This window comes from Typopeltis vanoorti, chromosome 25 (assembly GCF_054136105.1).
Source record: "Typopeltis vanoorti isolate ZY-2024b chromosome 25, IOZ_Tvanoo_1.0, whole genome shotgun sequence".
NCBI lineage: Eukaryota > Metazoa > Arthropoda > Arachnida > Uropygi > Thelyphonidae > Typopeltis > Typopeltis vanoorti.
In genome coordinates this window covers 70791291-70804813 of record NC_143573.1, presented here as the reverse complement: position 1 = coordinate 70804813, position 13523 = coordinate 70791291, and the positions used below count along the sequence as shown (strand labels likewise).

The 13523-nt window shown below is 34.3% G+C and overlaps 1 protein-coding gene across 5 annotated transcripts in view; it reads right to left on the bottom strand.

The window, feature by feature from the left end:
• LOC150092836 (DNA damage-regulated autophagy modulator protein 2-like) overlaps positions 1 to 13523 on the bottom strand; it is a 151947-nt gene that overhangs the window by 69829 nt on the left and 68595 nt on the right. The gene's annotated exons all lie outside the window — the stretch shown is intronic.

Genomic DNA, 13523 nt, shown 5'->3' with positions numbered 1-13523 from the left:
AAGTCTGCTACCTAGCAGTCACCATATGTAGAATCACTACCCTCTCAAAATACACACAGTCTCTCTACTCTGTATCCCAGCACTGACTGACAGCAACACGTGCACCATCCACTGTGACAACAAAGCACCAAGGTGACTAAAATAAGCATAAACAACTTCGGGTTATATTCTCGATTTATTTCCATTTTCCAGTATTTGTCCCAAATAAACAGCTGCCTCAATTAACTGGAATCTACAGTATATCTTTATTTGACTTTGAAAATTTGCTTTAAACCAATCTTTTGCTTTCTGAATCCAATGACTGCATTATAAATAAGTGTTACCACATATTTTCTGCAAATTAAAATTTAAAAGAGGATGTCATAGACATCGTGTTTGGTGTTGCAATAAAACTTTGTTTTGCTTTTGTGCATGCATTAGTGCCTGTGGGAAGGGAGGTGGTTTTCATTATGTTGGGTCATTTTCATTCCAGTTTTCTCTAATTAACTCACTAAATATAGTATGTAGACTGGTAAATGTCTATACTGTATTTATTCTACTTTTTTTTTAAATAATTCAATAGTTTTTAAAGTAACACATGCTTTGAAATCTATGGATCTTATATTAAATATTTCTATAAGTTAAAAATGTCAAGGAATTATATTCTTGGTTTTCATCCTTTATCCAAGTCTAAGCAAACAAAGTTTGCACGTGAAGTAACTTCACAACTGGGCTACTTGTATATAGAGGCTAATGACCTCACATTAATTGCCTTAATATCCCATAATGCAAGGTACATATCTTTACAAAGATGTATACTGCTATGCATTATAGGAAGGGCCACTACCCAGACCAGTTTAGACCTTTATTGAGGTCTCATGAAGTGGGAGCCAAACAGAAGAAATACCAGGTTAGAAGCAATGCAGAAGTCATGTATTTTCCATACATCCATATTTCCCAATAGGGTGTCACACCTTATTACTAAAATACTCTGAATTGGAGCTAGTTTTTATAGTATAATAATTTGATTACACTATAATTTAAATATGCCAAGAAATTATATTCTTGGTTTCATCCTTTATCCAAGTGTAAGCAAACTGACTCCCACTGACGAGACCTCAATAAAGGTCAAAATCAGTCTGGGTAGAGGCCCTTTATACGGACACGCTAATGCTCTCCAGTCAAGAGGCTGTGGGTTCAAATCTTGCCGTGGGTATGGACGTTTGTGATTGTCTTTATATGGACTGTCTGTGGAAAAAATAGTGGCGGTAGATGGCGTTGGTGTAGTTGAAGTCAATTGGTGGATTGTGAGTGGTGGAAGCAGAGCTGTATAGTAGATGCCCTCCCTCGATGAGTCTTTGGACTCCCTGGAGGTGACAAATAATAATAATAATAACGCATAGCATGATGCATGTCTGTAAGGGGAATACAAGGCAACTGATGTGAAGTCATTAGCCTCTATATACAAGGGTGGTCTAAACGTTCTCAGCCTAACAATGAAAAAATGAATCTATAATTTCAAAATTATTTTTATTTTTCAACATAATCTCCCTTAAGCCTAATACATTTATTCCGGCGATGCTCCAGCACCATTATCACATCCCTGTAGTGGTTCTCAGTAAGATCTTCAAAATACCCCTCTGCAGCTGCAATCATCTCTTGATTCGAAGAAAAATGCTGACCAGCAAGGAAGAATTTTAGTTTTGGGAAGAGATAGAAGTCAGAGGGAGCCAAATCTGGGGAATAGGGTGGATATTCAAACAATTCATAGCAGTGCAGATCCCTTAATTTTCTCATTGCCAAAACACTTTTGTGGGCAGGTGCATTGTCCTGATGACAGATGATTTTTTTCTTCTGCAAACCGGGTATTTTCTCATAAATTTTTTCGTCTAGTCTGGTTAAAAGATCGGAATAATTTTCCCCAAGTTATTGTTTTACCCATTTCAAGATAATTAATAAACAAAATGCCTTTAGCATCCCAAAACACTGATGATGACCTTTCCTGCCAATGGAACCAGACTTTGTCTTCTTCTTTGGCACTGAACAACTGGTCCACTGTTTTGACTGCTGTTTAAATTCTGGCATGCAATGGTGAATCCAAGTCTCATCCATAGTAATAAATCGATGCACAAAATCAGTTTTATTCTTGTTAAAACGCTCCAAGCACTGTTCAAAGATTTTCATGCGAGTGTGTTTTTGATCTGCTGTGAGCAAGCGTGGCACCCATCTTGCGCAAAACTTTTTCATATGCAATTCTTCATGCAAAATATATCCTACACGTTCTTTTGAAATATCCATAATCTCAGAAATTTCATGCACTCTGACTCACCAGTCATCCAATACCATATCATGCACTTGATCAATGATTTCTAGTGTTGTTACACTTTTTGGACGTCCTTCACGTGGATCATCTTCAAGGCTGGTAAGGCCATGTTTAAACTCGGCAGCCCATTTCTTAATTGTCAAAAACGAAGGAGAAGAGTGTCCATAAACTTTTATGAACTTTGAATGAATTTCTTTTGGAATTAAACCTTCTTTTACGATGAATTTTATAACTGCATGATACTCAAGGGATACAGACAACACTTTTGCTTCAAACAGCTATATAAACCAAAATACTTGATAGAATGACTTGCAATTGAATGAAATGAATGAATGAAAAAAAAAATCTTGCTGATAGTGTTGCCACCTATGGTCAAGGCCGAAAACCTTTCAGACCACCCTCGTACAAGTAGCCCAGTCATGAAGTTACTTCACACACAAACTTTGTTTGCTTGCACTCAGATAAAGGATGAAATTAAGAATATAATTTATTGACATCTTTAACGTATAGAACCAAGAGAAAAAAACTTTAAACATGTAACAGCTTTTTTTTTTGTTATTAAATGAATGATAAGAGTAAACATAGTGTTGTTGATAAAAATGACTCAGAATTTAAAGTGTTATATAGTGTTGAATTTCTACTTTCACCAAATCACTGATATGTTTCCTATAAAATTAAATATCAACTAGAAGTGGACTGAAAGTACTTTCAATTTTCACTAGAAAGAGGCAATATTAATCCAATGCAGAGATAATGAAATTGTTCCAAAGTTCTTTAAAATCAAGCATGCATTCCATTCAACCAAAGCCAACAGAATTTACTGAAGAGCTGAATTAGCTATTTTGAGAGAAAGGATTGCAGCCACTAGATAGAACTAGCACAGATAAGCCAAGATATATTTACTCTACACAATGAGTTAGCCAAATTGCTTCCATCCGACCTTTGGAATAACACTGACAATATTACATACAACAAAGCTAAGGATGTCTGACCAAAAGAAAAGTAATTTAATTAACAAAATTTAATGTACAGGGTGTTTCAAAAAGAATGTTCTGAATAAATGAATGTGACTTGTACCTGTATATATAATAAATTAATGGATATCATAGCTCAAATCGAGAAAGGATTACGAAATCTACCTGGAGATACATCGGATCTCATCCGCTTACCAAGTACAAAAATGCAAAAAATGAATTACTATAACAAAGCAAATTACCACCCAGGAACTTACCATCCACAGCTCTCAAAGAACTAAAATCAGACAAAAACATCGTTATAATTAAGCCGGATAAAGGGAATGCAACGGAAGTCATAAATTCAGAGGACAATAACAAAAAAATAAAAATCCTTCTTGAAGATTCTAATACCTATACACCCTTAAACAGAGATCGCACTTGGCGAGCTCACAATAAAACCAATTATCTAATTAAAAATATACCCAATTGGTCTGAAGAACTAAAAAGAACTCTATAATCAAAACACCCATTAGTTCCTAGAATATATGGAGTACCAAAAATACATCTTGGCAAGTTTGAATGTAGTCAGTCTTTTTTTTACAAATGTTCCCAGAAATGAAACAGTGAATCTCCTTGAAGATCTTTTCCCACCGGACATTATAGAACCACATAAACATTGCATAAAAAATACGTTTTTCATGTATCAACACAAATTTTGGGAACAAAAAGAAGGACTGCAATGGGTTCCTCCCCCTCTCCCTGGCTTTAGCAAATCTATATATGGAAGATTCTGAAAATAATGCATTAAACAACTATCATAAAAAACCGAAAATTTGGCTTCGTTATGGAGATGATATTTTCATCATATGGCCAGGAACGACAGAGGAACTCACTGCTATTAAAGATTATGTTAATAATCTGCACAACAACATAAAATTCACTTTAGAACAGAAAGAACATAAAAAAACTAATCCCAATAGAAATCAATGAAAAAGAAAACAGATTATCTTTCTCTATTTATAGAAAAGCCACAAACACAGGAAGATTTCTTAATGCTACCTCACACCACCACCCCATGCAAAAAATTGGTTTAATAAAAACCTTGAGGGATAGAGCTTACAATATTTCCAGCACAGAAGAAAAGAGGAATGAAGAATTAAATTATTTAACGCAGATATGAGAATCCTGAGAAAGATTATAGGTGTGAACAGATGGCATCAATCGCAATATCATATTAAAAACGAGGATATTAGGAAAGAACTTGACATTGTTAGCATCCAGGAATGTGTTAGCAGAGCTAATCTCAGGTGGTATGGTCACTTAAACAGAATGGGTGAAGAAAGATTAGCAAAACAAGTGGTCTCTGCCAGATTGGCAGCAAAACGACCCAGAGGAAGACCAAGATATAGGTGGATTGATACGGTACAAAGTGCCTTAGACGATAGAAATATAAGATCTGATAATGTTGGAGTCTTGACAAGCAACAGACTGATTTGGAGGAAAATTGTAGATAGGAAGTTAGTAATGATGTAATATTTTTCATGTAGTACTATCATATCCTGTACACCCCTTGAGGGTACATGGCAGGAATTTGATGATGATGAACACAGAGCCTCAAAAAAAAAAAAGGTTTTGAACCTAAGATAATCAAGAAAATCCTCAACACACCTTCTACAAGTCTCTCACAAAAGCAAGTTTAAAAAAAAAACACAATTATGCTACCATACATCAAGAATGTTACAGATAAATTGGCCAAATTACTATACAAGCATAACATTAAAGTAGCTTTTCTACCACTAGAAAAAATATCAAGATTTCTACATCCCCCAAAACTTCAACATCACCCTTTAAAAAAACCAGGTGTCTATAAAATTTATTGTTCCTGTGGCATCTGTTACGTAGGCCAGACAGGAAGATCAGAGGAAATTCATATGAACGAATATCAAAAAAGACGTATAAAAAAGGAGAGAAAACACAAATCAGGCCTAGCATTCCACACAACTTTCACCGGCCATTCCACCATTAGAATCCCAACACAATGCAACAAAAACCATGGCCTAATTATACAACAAGTTTGGTCAGCATTCATAAAAAAATATACCTCAGTCAGACCTCGGATGGCGTAAACGTGACAACATCCAGCATTGTTCAAACATTGCATGCATTAACGTATGTATAGCTACCGCATTCAGATTTTTTAATTTGATGAACAGTTAGAGTGCCATAACAACATCTAATGGACTATTTTAAGTAATTTCTCATTTCTTGTGTTTAAACTTTTAGTTACCTTTAACCCCTGAAGATGCAAGTCAAATTACATACGAAACTTGTCGGGTTTATTTATCTTCATTTATCTTAATAAACATATGGTCACAATACTGAAATCTTTCTTTTGAATTGCTAAAGCACAGAAACCTACACCTACAAAGAGGCAACACTGCCAAGATACCAAGCCTCACTGTAAGATTTAATTAAATTTTTATTAGGTGAATCATATGGCTAGGTTCTAGTTTTGTATGGAGATGAGGTGTAACTGATATCACTAACAAGGAAAGAATGTTATGAAACTAAGATTTCATAATAATATACAGGGCCTTGCCATGCTGTTGTGCAGATTGTGCTCCGCACAAGGGCGCCATTTCACCATGGGAAATAATAAAAATATATATATATATATATATAAATTTTCTTATTCTTGAATTATATCGTACTATATTATTATTATTATTACACAACACCTCCAGGGAGTCCTAAGACTCATCGAGGGAGGGCATCTGCTCTACATCTCTCCGTCTCCGTCATTATCATCTACATCAGCGCCATTCAGTGATATAAATTACACAATTACAAATTATAGTTAATGCAATAAAAATGAAATTTTAAATCAGTCAAATTATAAATTCTTAATAATCTAACAACATTTTTAACTTAATACATCACCAGTTTTATTATAATTTATTTGAAGTGAAACATTATCAATATTACCGCAGACTTTATTTCACAGAGTAAGCATCGATTAGCAACAAGTGCATAAATATTCTCGATTGTTTATTATATTTTTAGCGGAAATTGTTAGTTTAAGACAGACCGTGAATTCATTCTTACACTGTGCTTTACCCTGTACTGTCAACAGGGTGTAGCATAGAGGCAGCCTGCCTCACGGTGCTCGTTCAGCTGTATTATGACAACAAGATATTTTACAAAAATACAGCATTTAGTTTACCAAATAAAAAAGGCGCCATTTCCCATTGACAGTTAAATATGTGCTTATTATATTTTATTGATAAAAAAATTATAGTCATATATACTAAAACTAAACATTTTAGAACCCACTTATTAGATACTCTTAAGGAAACAACCCATAAAGTATCATATGATGTGAATTTCATAAACTTGTATAGTCTCTCTCTCTCTCTATATATATATACATATATTAAATTATATTATGCATGAATTCTCCTACTCAAATTGCGAGTCACTATCGTCCACGACTTTCACATTGGAGCGTAACTCGCTCCCTGCAGTAAACAATACGCCCTCCACAACAGCAACTATACTGCAGAAACACAAAAAGCAATTAGTTTTATCATGTCACTGAATAAGGTTCACAGACATTTGCAAACTGTTTAATATATTTCTCAACAAATAATGCAATTAGAGACATTGGGAATATAAACACTAACTAATGAATCACATCTTCCCTCCAACAGAAACTGCTGTTGGAGAGGAGATGTGATTCATTAAAAGCAAAACTACATGTTGTCGATGCAACATATGGTTTTGCTTGACACTACCCCATCATGAATGTGTCAAAACTAAGAAATATATAGTGAATATATTTCAGATATTATGGAAATCAGTTTAAGAGAAGTAGCATTTTCATTCAATTGTCAGCTTGCTTTTTGTTTGGGTTGCGCGATCTTTTGTTAATACCGCACCAATCATATGCATTTCTTAATAGCTGCTCTTTCTCTACTCGCCTACAATCGTGCACATTTTTCACTTCTCATTAGTAATTTGTCAAGGATTGTTCATTACGTATCTCAAGTCTTAAATTACTAGTAATTTTTGCTTGATATAATGAGAAAGAAGATGACTCTATTTGGGTAGATAACTTTGACGTTGCCAAGGAAACTGCTCTCAAGTACAGAAGAAGTGATGGAGAATAGAAGCTTCTTGGTAAGTCGTACCCATTTTCAGTTTTTTTTCCTGAAAACTTTAGTTTCCAAAAATCCACGCATATATCTCGCACCATGAATTTTTAGTTTTAATTTTGAAAAAAAAAAGTGCGAGTTATATTCGAGTTAATACGGTAATTTTTTTAGCTTTCAAATTCTTAAGTATGGATCATTGGTTAAAGACTGGATTTATAAAATGCGCAAAAGAGAGAGCAATATAGCAGATATAGAAATAAGCAATTTCACTTCTCTCATTGATGATAAATTATTTATATTAAGTAAAAATGTATAGTTTTTTCTTGTAATAGATTTCACGGTTTGATATGAACACAGACGATTAAGAAAATAACTATTTATTAACTTAAAAGCTAATATTTCACTAGTATTATATCCAGCATCTTTAGAGCACACAACACAAAGTTTGTTACAAATGCAAAACAACCACAATCCGGTGTAACAGTGGGGCTAGTAAAAGTAATTGCAGCATGCAACACAAGACTAAAGTCCTAATATGGCACCATCTAGGTTTTAAAAAAATTCAAAGTTTTGAAATAGTAGTCAAAATGATAGTCTTAGAAAGTTTGAAAAAATGAAATAAAATAAAAGTAATAAATATTAATTTGGTCTTAAGATGACTGTCTCCCAAATCTTTGGTAGATTTATACAGCCATACTTGTTAAGGTTTGGAGTATGTTTTAAGGCTTCTGTTGATTCTAGGAACAACCTCTCTGACTTGTAGAAGCTTCTGTGCATTACTTTTGTTTCTTTCCAATTGATCCTGTGGGGTCTGGCAGACCATGCAGGGGTATCCAAAGCATGGTCTGCCAGACCCGACTTGCCATAGTGAAAGTGTCAGATATATTTTTTGTGTTCACTGACGTGGATGTCCACAGTTCTTCCTGTCTGTCCATAGTAGGCTTGATGGCAAGAACAGGTTACTTCAAAGACTCCTGGATGTGATTAAGGAGTGCATACTATCCCCACTGTTACACCGGATTGTGGTTGTTTTGCATTTGTAACAAACTTTGTGTTGTGTGCTCTGAAGATGCTGGATATAATACCAGCGAAATATTAGCTTTTAAGTTAATAAATAGTTATTTTCTTAATCATCTGTGTTCATATCAAACCGTGAAATCTATTAAAAATGTCTGACGAACACATAAGCCTATCCACGTGTAAAAATGTATAATATCTTTATAAATTTTGTTCTATTAAAAATCATATTTTTTTTTTAAAATGTACATCTAAATTCAAATAAAACAGACATTTACAATGAAATATATTTTTTATTTATTATTATTATTTTGATAAGGTACTTGGTGATAATGAAAATTAAAGAAGGGGTACACGGATATCTGAAGTTTCAGAAACACTGATCTATCCAAATATTTAGTCTGAAACATAGGTATATATTACGCTGTTCGTTTTCTTAAATTCTGCTTCAAATTTGGATAGACGAAATAGCGTGATATGCACTTCTTGCATATTTTTCAGCATCATTTCAATTTTGAATGTGAAACATATTGAGTGTATTGTGTATTCTGTGTTTAAGTGACTTTAGACAATTTTTGACTTTGATCTTAACTGTGTACTTATTTTTGGATTTTTGATAGACAAATAAAATTTTAAAGATACTAGTTTATAAATTATAACATTAATCAGCTGAGGGACAATAGCTAAAAATCCCATATATATGCAGGGTAGACTATCGGCACGTCAGGCTGACGCAGCTCGACTTAAATTAATAAACATAGGTTATTTATGAGTTATAAAACTCTTTAGATCTAGGTTCATTTACACATACTGCAATTGGCCCTTTCATGATACATTTTTTTGGTGTATTTTTGCATCATTTCATTTTGTGCATTACAGTGTTACCATGTAGTTGTCTTTTGTTTTATAAAATATATTTATTGTTGATTGGTAAATTTTTTGTGAATTTGGATTATTATTCATGTAAAGTACGTCTATTATATTTTTGCTAAGCTTGAAAATCAGTTAAATTGTTTCATTTTAGTTAATTATCTTATTTTGAAAACAAAAGATTTTTATCTTATGTTGAGTAGACATCTAGAAAATAAATAATTTTCAATAAGAGATTTATTTATATATTTGTTCTTGCTGGAAGACATTGGGATTGGGGTCATTTTACTAATTTCTTTAATAAATAATTTCAATATTCTAGAAATTTGTTAATTATTAAACAATTACCAGAATGTAAAAAATATTAAATAAATATCACTGAGAAATCAATCAGTGGCTAATATCTCTACATGTTAATTTTCAAAAAAATACCTAAAATGTAAGCATATTTATTATTCAAAACACTGAAAAATCAAATTCTGTAATAATAAAAAAATAGCCAATTTTGAGCCATTCACCTTAAAAATAATAGTTGGTTAAGGGGTTAAAAAATAAGTTTAAGGGAAAATTTCAGAAATTATTATTTATTTTGGTGGACAACTTTTAACGCTCTTCTTATTTTAAAGCCTAACCAAGTGTAGATGTCAGAAAAAAGCCACCAAAGGAGTTATCTGGTGCACAAAACAGGAAAAGACAATTGCAATGAGTACAACTGGAACATAAATTGGCTGGATCGCTGAATAAATTTTTAACTTCAGGACCACATAAAAAACGAAGAACAGAAAATTCTGACAAAGCAAGTACTCCATGTAGCTCTACTACAGAAAAAGAGAGGACAGAAGATAACTATGAAGAAACAAATGTTACATGCGAAAATTAAACTGGTCTGACTGGACTGTCTACAGAAGTTGCAGCAGAAGAAATATTGGATTGCGAAACACGAAACTTCAGATTTTACTTTAAATTTTAATGTTAATGATCCAGATACTTGGCCGATTCATATAACTACCAAAGTTAGAGGACTGTTTAGTTGAGCAATGCCCGCATCAAGTAGTTAATAAAGAATTTCCCAAAGATGAATCTGGCTGCAAGTTTTCCGAATCATGCTATTATTGAACTTTAGCAAATGGAGAAAAACTTTTACGAAGTTATTTAGTTTATTCAGAAAGAGGACCCTAAGGGACCTAATGTGTCACATGAGAAAGCTCCCCAAACCATCATAGAGTCACTACCTCCTTCAACAGAGCCAACTTGACACGACAGGGTCATGGCTTCATGATGTCGGCACCACACCTGCACCCTCCCATCAGTTTGGTACAACTGGTAATGGGATTCATCAGACCACGACTTAAATCCACTCTGCAGAGGTCCAGTTTTGATGGCTCCAACACCAGACGAGGTGCAATGCCCAATGACAAGCTGTCAACAGTGGTATACGATTAGGGCATCAGTTCCTATAGCCCCATGGTTTGCAGGGTATGCCATGCTGTTCCCTTGCTGACACTGCTTGGATCTCCAACATTGAAATTGATGTGCTTTGTGCTGCTGTTGGCCTGTACAAGCCTGAACAGTCTATGTCGACCCTAGCCACCACTTGCTCACTGGTACGTCTGTTGATGGTATACTCACAATAGACTCTTGATATGGTTGTCCTTGAGAACCGTAGGATTCTTATCACTTGGGTAATAGAATGATCCATCAGTCTTGCAATGATAATACATCCACAATCAAAGTCACTAAGATTGCCACATTTACCCATGTTCATTGATTTCAATACACTGTTGGAAAGCCCTGATGTCTGCCTATTTACCATTTGCATTCAGTTTTGGTACGTTTCACTCTGCACAAGAGATGTGTGTCAACTTCCCATCACCCCTTATCTCTAATGTTTTGTCCAATGAGTGTATTATGAGTAAAGTATGGCACATGGCCAGCACCTTAAACTCCATGACTAAGGGGTTTACCACGATTAAACGACTTTCCACAATAGCATAACCATGTTTCTATTTTTTTGCACATCTTGCCTCTCCCTCTTCACTCCCAGAGATTGCTTAAATTATTTTGTTTGTGTCTCTCCATTTTTAATACACTTTTTTATTCTTGTAAATGCTATTCCTTTCTCTCTCTCTCTCTCTCTCTCTCTCTCTTTATGTGTGTGTGTGAAAGCACACACATGTTAGAATTCTTTCAAATTTTACAGTAACCTCTATAGCAATTATAATGTGCTAGTGGACACATTATATATGCGGCTAACCAATTATGGAAGGGCTGGAGGATGAGCTATGCTTTGTGATACTAGTCAGGAAAACTGAAGGTGCATTGAAACTGTTGCCTGTACAATACAACTCAATAACTATGGCGTATTACTATAAAGGGTTATAGAATCCAGAATACTAGCAACAAGTTCAACAAACACACAACTTTGTTTTCCTGAAATTATCATCAAGAGACCTCCAAGGAGTTAAAAGATTTATCATGGGAGAGCCCACTGTGTCACAAAAACAAAGTCCCAACCTCCTCCCAGCAACCTTCTAATATTAATAATTATATTATGTGCCACTTGGCACATTTTATACTAATAAATAATTGAGACCGTTAGCCAACCAAAATAGCACTTTCTGTTTCAGATTTAGAGTTATGTAGCAGAAAGTACCTTTTATCCATTTGTTAATTAAAAATTAGAATAATAAATGTGAAATATCAAATAAATAAATTTAGAATTGAAATCTGCTTCCATAACGATCAGTGGCAGCAACATCCACAATATGCAAAGGACCTTAAAAGAGCTTCTCAACCAAAGGTGGTTAGCTAGTCACATACTGTAGTAATGGAATTTTTCCTTTTGAGAACTCAAAAGTGCTACAGAGATTAATTCAATCCCCAAAACAACCCATAACAATGCTCTTTCATTAGGTAATAAAAAACCAAGTTACTTAGATTTATGTACTTTTTATACAATGAAACCTGTGGTGAATTCATCAATAATTTCCTGTTCACTAGCAAGTACCAACCCCATTGCTGTTCCTTCCCCATAAAGAGACAGTAGAATTATTAACTCAAATATTTCCATCTGATATTGTTGAATTATTCAAATTCGTTATTATGTCCGGTTACTTCACTTGGAAAGGAAAAATTTACAAGCAAGAGGAAGGAACAGCAATGGGGTCTCCCTCATCGCCAAACTTAGCAAACCTGTTTCTAGAATACCTTGAAGAAAAATTTTCACATTTGGACCCAAACCAAAAATTTGGCTACGATATGTTGACGACATCTTTGCAGTCTGAGATCATTCCGAACAAGAATTACACCTGTTTCTAGATAAAATAAACTTTCTTCACCCTCGCATCAACTTTATGCTAGAAAAAGAATCTCCACAGGGTATATCTATCTCCTTTCTGGATTTACACATTCAAAGAAAAGAAGATGGTTCCATTGCCAAGTCTATCGCAAGCCTACATTTTCAGGTTGCTACATTCACAATTCTTCTGCTCATCATCCATCTCAAAAATTTGGCATCATTAAATCATTAGTTACCAGACACACAGATTCTGCTCCTCTGAAGAATCTCTAAACCAAGAACTAGAAATAATCAAAAATACAGCCATACCAAATGGATACAATCTCAAAACAACTCAAAAAATCATCAGTCACTTCCCCACACACATCAACCTAGACAAGAAGCAGCCCATAGGATTCCCATACCTTATGTCAAAGGCATCTCCGAAAGTCTTTCAAAAATTATGAGGAAATACAATCTTGCCGCTACCTACAAACCCATCAACCAGATCTACAACTCGCTACCTTCTCCTAGAGACAAACTCTCACCTCTGATGTTACCTGGCATGTATGAGGTCCCATGCTTCTGCAAGTTGTCTTACTTAGGACAGACAGGTAGATCTGTTCAGAAACGCATTTTGGAACATCAGGACCACATTCGTCTTTTCAAACAGCAGAAATCTGGCCTCGCTCAACACGGAGTTGAAAACTCAAACCATAGGATCCATTGGGGAAAAGACAACTTTTACATAGATCTCTATATAAACATGAACGTTTGTATAAAGAAAGTGCTGAAGCCCTACTAGACAGATCAAATTTAAACTGCAATGACATTCTTGCCATTCCTAAAGTATGGGAACCTAAAGCATGGGAAATTGTCATACAAAATTATGTAAAATAATCTCTTTATATATGTTGTCTTTTTTTTTTTTTTTTTTTTAAATTTAA